This window comes from Bufo gargarizans, chromosome 4, assembly GCF_014858855.1.
Source record: "Bufo gargarizans isolate SCDJY-AF-19 chromosome 4, ASM1485885v1, whole genome shotgun sequence".
Taxonomy (NCBI): domain Eukaryota; kingdom Metazoa; phylum Chordata; class Amphibia; order Anura; family Bufonidae; genus Bufo; species Bufo gargarizans.
Window position 1 is genome coordinate 528,582,133 of NC_058083.1, and position 9,848 is coordinate 528,591,980.

Here is a 9,848-nt window from a genome sequence, read left to right on the forward strand (position 1 = left end):
GGGTGTGGATAGGGGCTTACCTTTACCTACTGGAATAGCCTTTAACTTATGCAATACTGAACTGAGGAGAAATACAAGCTCATTGGCACTAATTTACACCCACAAGTGACCAAGGCCAGGATGCACGGAACAGTGGCAACATGAAGCGCCATATAAACAGTTCTAAGGGATGTTTGTATAGCTTCCTTGAAAGTTTTTGAAACCCAAAGCACTAAAGATCTGAACAAAAAGGAAAAATGTAATAAGATATATTACAAAGTTTCTTCTATTTGCCTGTTCTATTGAGATATGCAAAGTTGTGTGAAAAGTTAGTGAGTATTTAAGAGTCTGTACTACAGAAGTGCTGTCTTCTAATTTAGAGTGTTATAGGGTTGGAGAAGTGATAGAAAGTGGAAAGGATCCCCGCCTAAAAGGCAGATCAATATTGGAACAGTTACTCCTGCTAATGTCTTGGGAGAAATATAGTCTTACGTCAGGATAAAGGGGGTATCAGAGTTATAGTGACCTGGAAGATGTGATACACAGCAGTGTACATTCTATGTAACACTGTATTCACTGTATTATAGCAGGTGCAGGCAGCTTACCTCATTTTATTATCAGCAATCTGGTATACATGAGACAACACAATAACTAAGTCACCTCCATTGTACTCGATCAGTAGTCCTTTATAATTACCAATTCGTGAGACACTAAACTTCATGTAAAATGTCCTTTCAAATAAGAATTTGCACTAAGTCCTCCATGTTTCCCTCAGGTTTCTTAGGTACAGGACTATTTTCATTTGAAAAACAATAGCCCTTTCCATCAATGACCCATCAAGCATGGAGAAGGACAGAGACCACATGGCTGCGAGGATATTAGACCTCACCCTGGAGATCATCTCCTTGATAACTGGAGAGGTGAGAGTCTCACATGACATCACTCTTATCTCTAGTAATAAACCAGAAAAATGACTGGAAAGGTGAAGGATTCTTAGAATCTCTGTAGTGATCGGCGTCTCCCCATACACAGGATTACACAGTAGTGAAGAAGTCGTCTGGTGAGTGTGTGACACCCCATGTGTCAGGAGGATGGAGCAGGACCCAGAGCCCCATCACCGAGCCTTCACCTCATTCCCTGATACATGAGCAGAAGATCCTAGAACTTACCACCAGGATCACTGAGCTGCTGAGCGGAGAGGTGAGCGCTGCTGGGAATGCTGGGACATTATACAATAACGCCAAGGGAGGGGTCTGGTAATGACTGTGTCCTTGTGTTGTCAGGTTCCTATAAGGTGTCAGGATGTCGCTGTCTATTTCTCCATGGAGGAGTGGAAGTATTTAGAAGAACACAAGGATCTGTACAAGGATGTCATGATGGAGAATCACCAGTCCCTCACATCACCGGGTAAGATGAGACCTTCCATGACTGTAGAGGAGAGAACAATTTTGAGAGTCATCTAGATTTACTCATCATTAGAGATTCGTGAATTTCCTGAAATTCCTTTAGGGACTGATTCATACTATCTGGTCTTCAGATGTTATTCTGGTATGAATAAATTCAGTCTGTATTGGAAGTACCCTGAAATGTTATATATGACACTCTGAGGTCTCCTAGTACTGCATCCAACCCGTTTGAAGCTCTTTAACTTGAAGACCGCATTAGTAATGTCAAAGTGACAGCAAAATATATGCCTATGGGTAAATGGATGGTAGCCCACCATAACAAAGCCTGTTTCACTGTCGGATTATTTATACTTTAATTTTAAACAGTATAAAAACTAACCATTCTTGGGGAGAAGTAACAGATTAGAATTTTTTAAAGAAAAATAAAAAAATATATATACATAATGCTCTCTACCAATATAACGGTAACTATGATGCAGAAAAGGCTTCTGTAATCAACTGAATTTTTTAGAAAAACTGCAATATTTTTTAAATGGTTTATTGGACAGTACAATACACAGCAACTCTTACACAGAAAAACATGTCAGGAGGTGAATTAAGGGATCTACATTGGGGTAATACACATAAAAAAAAAATTAAGTAGAATAGCTTTAAATATCGGTGCACCACTCACTGAAAATGGTTGATAGCCTAACTAAATTACAAAGTGACAAGACATTGACTCATGTCCTGTCCCTAGTTAAAACCTCTCTGTCAGTTAATTAAATATAACTTCATATTGTCTCACTAAGCTCTCCCTGACACTAAACTAGTTGTATTCTGCATTTAAAGATACATTTTTATTTTTGTCTATCTGTCATATGTCCTATCACATCAATGTATAACTCCAGAAAACTCATGGATTCTCTTCTGTCCAGAAAAGCTACTCCAGTTTTACTACTTCACCCTTCTCCTGGAGTGAGATTGTGACTTAAAAAAAAATAATAAAAAATTGGGAGTGAAACTTATTAACCACCTCCCGTCCGCACGATGACTATAAACATCCGGGAGGTGGTTCTCTATCTCTGAATGGATGTTTCTGAACTTCCATTCAGAGATCGCAGCTGCACGCAGATCGGGTTTCCCTGCCTTCTAGATCGCTGCATACACAGCGCTTCCTGTTCCGGCCTGGCAGTCATGTGATTTTTTTGCTTTCCGATTCCACCCCACTACATTGTATGCCTTAATAAATGTTGGCATTAGAAAGTACAACTTGTCCCGCAAAATATAATCCCTCATAAAGCTATGTGAATGGAAATATAAAAAGTAATGGCTCAAGGAAGATAGGGAAGAAAAATTAAAACACGAAAAAAACAAAACAAAAAAAAACTCCGGTAGTGAAAGGGTTAAGTAACCGGAACAGAAAAAGACAAAACGTTCCAATCAGAAATTTGTCAAATGTGCAGATACATATTTCTCCTTTCATATTAGAGACACCAGAGAGATGTAGTCTTATGCTGTCTTCATACGCCACTCTTAGTATACTGTCTATGCACCAAAAAGTGAATTTGTATATTTTAGGTAATACATACACCAGTTTTCTGGTCAGGGGCGTAACTATAATTCACATGGTCACATAGCAAAATTAGACCACCTAGTGGAAGAAAATAAAAACAGCAGCATATGTAGCAATAATCAAAAAAGGTATAATAGCATATAATACATACATAATTGAGTATATCAGAAAACCCACATTATAGCACCTGATAGAACCAAAATCACAGAAATATAGTGGCAAATATAGGGGAACTGCTCAAACCCCAAACACTGTAGCGTGTTTCTCATTGGGGGAGCAGTCCCACCGCATGTGGACCGCAGCAAACGACCATCCCCAGCAAAAAATGCGTACAATGGAGGATGCCGGCGCGGTCCACATGCACCACAAAGGCATCCTACACAAAACGGTGCATTGTGCGGATGAAAATATAATTATATAAATCACAGAAAAAATGCACCAAACGGATATGCCACTGACTATACTGGCTAGTCATACAAGCAGATATTAAAAGCTGAGACTTTTGCCAATATATTTCTGTCAGGAACACATCGGAGCCCATCATGCACCACGTCACGGTCTCTCAGCATGGCAAGGGTCCTACCACTAAGCTAACTATGGTGTGAACACTGTCTGAAGGTGATGTAATCCAGCTCACAGCCAAGCTTCCACACAACTGCATAGCAGGACAACTAATGCAATGTGAGTAAAGCAAGACTGTAAGCCACACCCATATCAGACCGTGTGATGGAGGCTACCAGGTGCAAAAGAATGTTTAAATGCCAGGTAAAGGCACATTCAATACATATAAAAGAAAATCACAGAAATATAGTGGCAAATATGGAGGAACTGCTCAAACCCCAAACACTGTAGCGTGTTTCTCATTGGGGGAGCAGTCTCACCGCATGTGGACCGCAGAAAACTACCATTCCCAGCAAAAAATGCGTACAATGGAGGATGCCGGCGCAGTCCACATGCTTGGCTGGGAGCTGGATTTCATCATCTTCAGACCGTGTTCACACCATAGTTAGCGTAGTGGTAGGACCCTTGCCATGCTGACAGACCATGACATGGTGCATGATGGGCTCCGATGTGTTCCTGACAGGAATATATTGGCAAAAGTCTCAGCTTTTAAATTCTGCTTGTATGACTAGCTAGTATAGTCAGTGGCATATCCGTTTGGTGCATTTTTTCGGTGATGTACAGTATATAATTATATTTTCATCCGCACAATACTCCGTTTTGTGTAGAATGCCTTTGTGGTGCATGTGGACCGCGCCGGCATCCTCCATTGTACTCATTTTTTGCTGGGGATGGTCGTTTGCTGCGGTCCACGTGCGGTGGGACTGCTCCCCCAATGATAAACACGCTACAGTGTTTGGGGTTTGAGCAGTTCCCCCATATTTGCCACTATATTTCTGTGATTTTATATGTATTGAATGTGCCTTTACCTGGCATTTAAACATTCTTTTGCACCTGGTAGCCTCCATCACACGGTCTGATATGGGTGTGGCTTACAGTCTTGCTTTATTCACATTGCATTAGTTGTCCTGCTATGCGGTTGTGTGGAAGCTTGGCTGTGAGCTGGATTTCATCACCTTCAGACCGTGTTCACACCATAGTTAGCTTAGTGGTAGGACCCTTGCCGTGCTGAGAGACCGTGACGTGGTGCATGATGGGCTCCGATGTGTTCCTGACAGAAATATATTGGCAAAAGTCTCAGCTTTTAATATCTGCTTGTATGACTAGCTAGTATAGTCAGTGGCATATCCGTTTGGTGCATTTTTTCTGTGACCTGATAGAACCCCCTAACCTCTTAGCCTACAGCAAGTTCTATGGCTATAGTTACGCTGATGTTTCTGGTGTTGGTATTGTTACATGTGTCGGACTGTGTAGACCTCACCCAAAAAGTTTTTTTTTCTAAAGTGGGATTTTTTTAATATTATTCTTTACTTACTGCAATTGTTCTGTGTCCTGTTTTCTTACATCTATTTACTTTGTTTACTTGCTTACTATTGTCTCAATTAAGGTTGATTTATTCATCTGTTAATTTCTCTGTGAAAATATGAAAATTTTGTATCTTTTTCCAGGTAAGGATAGGATGATCGACCCCCATGGACATCTCTATTTATCTTCCTATCATGAAGAAGAAGATAGCAATATCACACAAGCTAATTCAATAACTCCTAATGTACCCTCAGTCCTTCACAGTGGAGATATATCCACCGATACCGCTGGTCACAAGAAACCTTCAGCTAATCAATCACTGATGATTTTCAAACAAATAACTGGACATAGATGGGGGGAAATATTTTTACGTGGGAAACGCTTTAAAAAGAAATCTAATCTTCCTTTGCATGAGAAAAATCGCATAGAGAAGGGGACATTTTCATGCGCTGAATGTGGAAAGTCTTTTACCAGGAAATTACTTTTAGTTAGACATCAAAGAGCCCACAAAGCAGAGAAGCCATATGCATGTTCAGAATGTGGGAAATGTTTTATGTGGAAGGGTTCTCTTGAAAAACATCAGAGAAATCACACAGGGGAGAAGTCTTTTTCATGTTCAGAAGATGGGAGATGCTTTACCCAGAAATCAGATCTTGTGGGACATCTACGATGTCACTCAAGGAAAAGGGTATTTTCATGTACAGAATGTGGAAAATGTTTTAACCATGAATCAAAACTTGTGAGACATCTAAGAAGTCACACAAGAGAGAAACCATTTTCATGCTCAGAATGTGGGAAATGTTTTAGCCAGAAAACAGGTCTTGTTAGACATCAGACAACTCACACAGGAGAGAAGCCATTTTCATGTTCTGAATGTGGGAAATCTTTTAGGCAGAAATCATTTCTTGTGGAACATTTAAGAATTCACACAGGAGAGAAGCCGTTTACATGCTCAGAATGTGGAAGATGTTTTACGCATAAATCAACTCTTCTTCGTCACCAGAGTACTCACAAACGAGAGAAGTCATTTTCATGCTCAGAATGTAGGAAATCTTTTAGTCAGAAATCATTACTTGTGGAACATTTAAGAATTCACACAGGAGAGAAGCAGTTTTCATGCTCAGAATGTGGGAAATGTTTTACCCAGAATTCGAAACTTGCGAGACATTTACAATATCACTCAAAGAAAAAGCCATTTGCTTGTTCCGAATGTGAAAAGTGTTTTATCCACGAATCAAAACTTGTGAGTCATCTAAGAACTCACACAGGAGAGAAGCCATTTTCATGCTCAGAATGTGGGAAAAGTTTTGCCCAGATGGGGGGTCTTATAAGACATCAGACAACTCACACAGGGGAAAAGCCATTTTTATGTTCTGAATGTGGAAAGTGTTTTGGTCAGAAATACCTTCTTTTGGAACATCTAAGAACTCACACAGGAGAGAAGCCATTTTCATGCTCAGGATGTGGAAAATGTTTTACCCATAAATCAACTCTTCTTAATCATCAGAGAACTCATGATAGAGAAAAGGCATTTTCATGTTCACAATGTGGGAAATGTTTTAGCCAGAAAAGGGCTCTTGTTAGACATCAGATAACTCACACAGGGGAAGAACCATTTTCTTGTTCAGAAGGTGGGAAACTGGAAATGGGTTCTTGTTAGGCATCTGAAAAATCACACAAGGGAGAAACCATTATAATGTTCAGATTGTAAAAAAAAAAGTGGCAGATGTGGCAATTCATTGTAGGATGTGCTGCCTAGCAATGCCTTCTGATGTATATATTGCAAAGAATACAAGTCACGTGCCCTGTCACCATTAAAGGGCTTGTGTTACCTCGAACATTGGTGGCATATTGCTAGGATATCAATAATAAATAGCACTCTTCTTTGCAAATCCTTAGTGTGGTTTATTAGCTGAACATATTAGCTGGTCAAGTTGTTGGCGGTGCAGTCACTGCTATACCATTTAGTAGAGCTTGCTGCCTTTAGGGAGCTGATAGTGTGTACTCAAACTCACTGGAAGATATCTAGTCATGATTATTTCTTCCAAAAAGCCATCCCTGCCTTGTATTTGGTCTGTTTCTCACACAAGGCATTTATTCACCTCCTCCTCCACGGACAACCTTCTGTCCCCAACAGCAGCATGGCACAGTGTAGCTCCCACTCCCCCTCCTTCCTATCACATGTGTAGTGTTACCATGTAGTGTTGGAGCTGATCGGCCTGGGCGAGAGTAGCTACGCAGGCTGGCAATGTCCAGGAGACTGGTCTGCCATTACACCACTTAATCCGCGATATTTCAACTCGCTGGAATTCAAATGATTTTGTCATGCACCAAATGGCCTCAGCAGGGAGCATGTGTTGTTTCGAGATCAGGCAGTGGCAGCTCATTAAAAATGTGTGTCAGGTGCAGACGTCCTTTGAAAAGGCCACAAAATTTGTCAGTAGGGACAACTACGGCATTAACAATCTAATCCCCCTCATATTTATCTTAGAACAGACTCTGATGCTCATGCGAAGAATAACAGCTAGCACATCTTGCTTTCCTCCCTGTAGTTATTGGGGAACCACAAGGAGAGAGTCCAATGAAGGATGAGGAGCTGCCAGTGGAGGAGGTGAAGGATGATAATAACGACACCTGATCGTCTTAGGGGGTGGAGCCAGAAAAAACTGGCTCCTCGGGCATGCTAGCCAGAATGGGGACCTATATGCTTGCTTGCTTATGCACCGACATGCATATCATTCACATCAAACAGTCTAATGATTACTGGATATCCATGCTTTTAGACCCCCACTATCAAAGCTAAATCTCCCCCAAGCTTTTCTCCCCCAAAAGGAAGGCCAAATTACGTTATTACCCAGAAACACTGTATACACAGCTGTCACGGCCATGACCGTGACTCCTCAACCGCATGCGGTTGCCTGCGGTTTGGTTTTAGTGTTCAATCACAGGTGAGGGCCGCTGGTGTGTGGCCTCACTTGTGTTGGTTTCAGCAGAGCAGCCTGAGCGTTGCTGGGCAGCTTGCTGCATGGCATGCGGTTGCACCTAACTACCTTTCTGTTAGGTGTGTGTGTTTGTATACTCTTGTTGTTTGTCTGTGTGCACTCTGTGTATTGTGTCGTGTGCACTTTCCTACACTGTGGTTGCCCGTGGCAACGTTTGGTTGGAGTTGTACATGTGGTGGCACTGTCCCGGCCTTCGGGCTGACTCCCAGGACTTAGTTGCCACCCATGTCGTTGCCAGCGGCAACAGCCACAGTGTGTTCTACTGTTGGACACTTTCCCTTTAAGTTGGTGTTTCCCTTCCCTGGTGCTGGAAGGGTTAACTCCCTTCCCAGTGTGTGTGTGAGTCACTGGGTGTGTCTGACTGTGGGGTGTGGTTACCTGGGCTATAAAGTCTCAGTCCAGTTCAGTTCTCTGGTGGGGTACTCCAGGCATGTTGCTGGAGTTGTCCTCCTGTTACCCTGTAACCGTCCTTCTTGTAAGGGCCACCCTTCCGGTCATAAATCCTTTACCTTGATGTCCTATGTCTTTGGTTTTTGTGCAGCTATGGATGTCCTGGTTCCTGAGTGTTCTTATGTGTGTGCTGTTTGTTTTATGTTTCTGTGGACAGCGTTTTTTGAGCACGGGTTTCAGTCAGCAAGGCTGTGGCAGGTTAGTGAGGAACTGTTGGGTCCACCTGTCATGTCCATAGTCCTGTTTATGTTCCCCATCTTCATGCTGCTTGGCCAGTGAGACTCCTGCTCCTCCGTGCCTAGGAGGAGTGGGTTGTCTTACCCTGCTTCTTAGTTCAGGGCCATCCTGAGGGCTTGCAGGGACTATTAGGTTCCAGCGTATGAGCCCTCCAACCACCAGGATCGGCTCATACAGATAGGAGACAGGGTCAGCGTTAGGGACGCAATAGGAGGTTACCTGCTTCCTATTCTGTTGCCCTGGCCGAGTAGCGACCGGACATCATCTGGCATCACACGGCTGAGGATTTTCCCCATCCTCAGCCATGACAACAGCTTGCTGCAGCTTTCAGCAAGCAGATGCCTGCCACTAGCGTGTGACCACGGCATCTGAAATGCAAAAAACCCAGAAGCATGCGGTTCCCAAGTAGGAACGCCTCCCCCCGGACTGAGATCAGGGAAGGCGTTCCACTGCAGTAATGATTCAGAGCCTGTACTGGGCTTCTAGGCTATTACTGGACAATCATCATAGACAGCTCCTTATCTGAAAATGCCTGTACTATTAAAATATTAAACATCTTATCCCATACAGTGAACAGCGTAACAGTAAAAAAAATCTATATGGCCAATTCACTGTTTTTTTCATCACTTCACCTCCCCAGTATAAAAAGTGATCAAAACGTCACACACCCCAAAATGGTATAACAAAAAAACTATGGATCGTCCCACAAAAAATAGAGCCCTCACACTGCTACGTAGACATAACTATTAAAAAGTTATGCGGGTCAGAATATGGCGATAAAAAGAATAATTAAGTTGTTTCCAAAGTTTATTTTTTTTGTTCAGTATTAAAACACAAGAAAGACAATACAAACGTGGTATCGCTGTAATCGCAGTGACCTGGAGAATGAAGGGAACAGGTCAGTTTTATCTCATAGGGAACCCCATAAAAACAAAATCCATAAAACTGTGAAGGAATTGAATTTATTTTCCCGATTCCACCACTACATCCTATGCCATATTAAATGGTGCCATTAGAATGTACAACTTGTCCTTATAAGGCTATGTGAACGGAAAAGTAAAAAAGCTATGGCATCAAGAAGACATAACACAAAAATGGAAAATCGCTCGGTCATGAAGAGGTTAATATATCTCAACTGTCGAGTAAAAACCCTGGAATTCTGCGTACTGGGTATTGAAGAAAAGTGAGAGCTACTCTTTGAGAGACTTAATGCCGGAGATGATAAGACGCAGAGGTGGTGGGAACGTCCTTATGTGTCTTTGGCTAACTATGGAAGATGGCTTCTCCATTCTA

The 9,848-nt window shown here is 42.1% G+C and overlaps 1 protein-coding gene across 1 annotated transcript in view; it reads left to right on the top strand.

The window, feature by feature from the left end:
* The first annotated feature begins 1,123 nt into the window (after positions 1-1,123).
* Positions 1,124-9,848, top strand: part of LOC122934779 (gastrula zinc finger protein XlCGF57.1-like) — a 28,512-nt gene continuing 19,787 nt past the window's right edge. The window contains exon 1 of the mRNA XM_044290476.1: positions 1,124-1,179. The gene's annotated coding sequence lies outside the window, so the exon portion shown is untranslated. The remainder of the gene's footprint in view (positions 1,180-9,848) is intronic.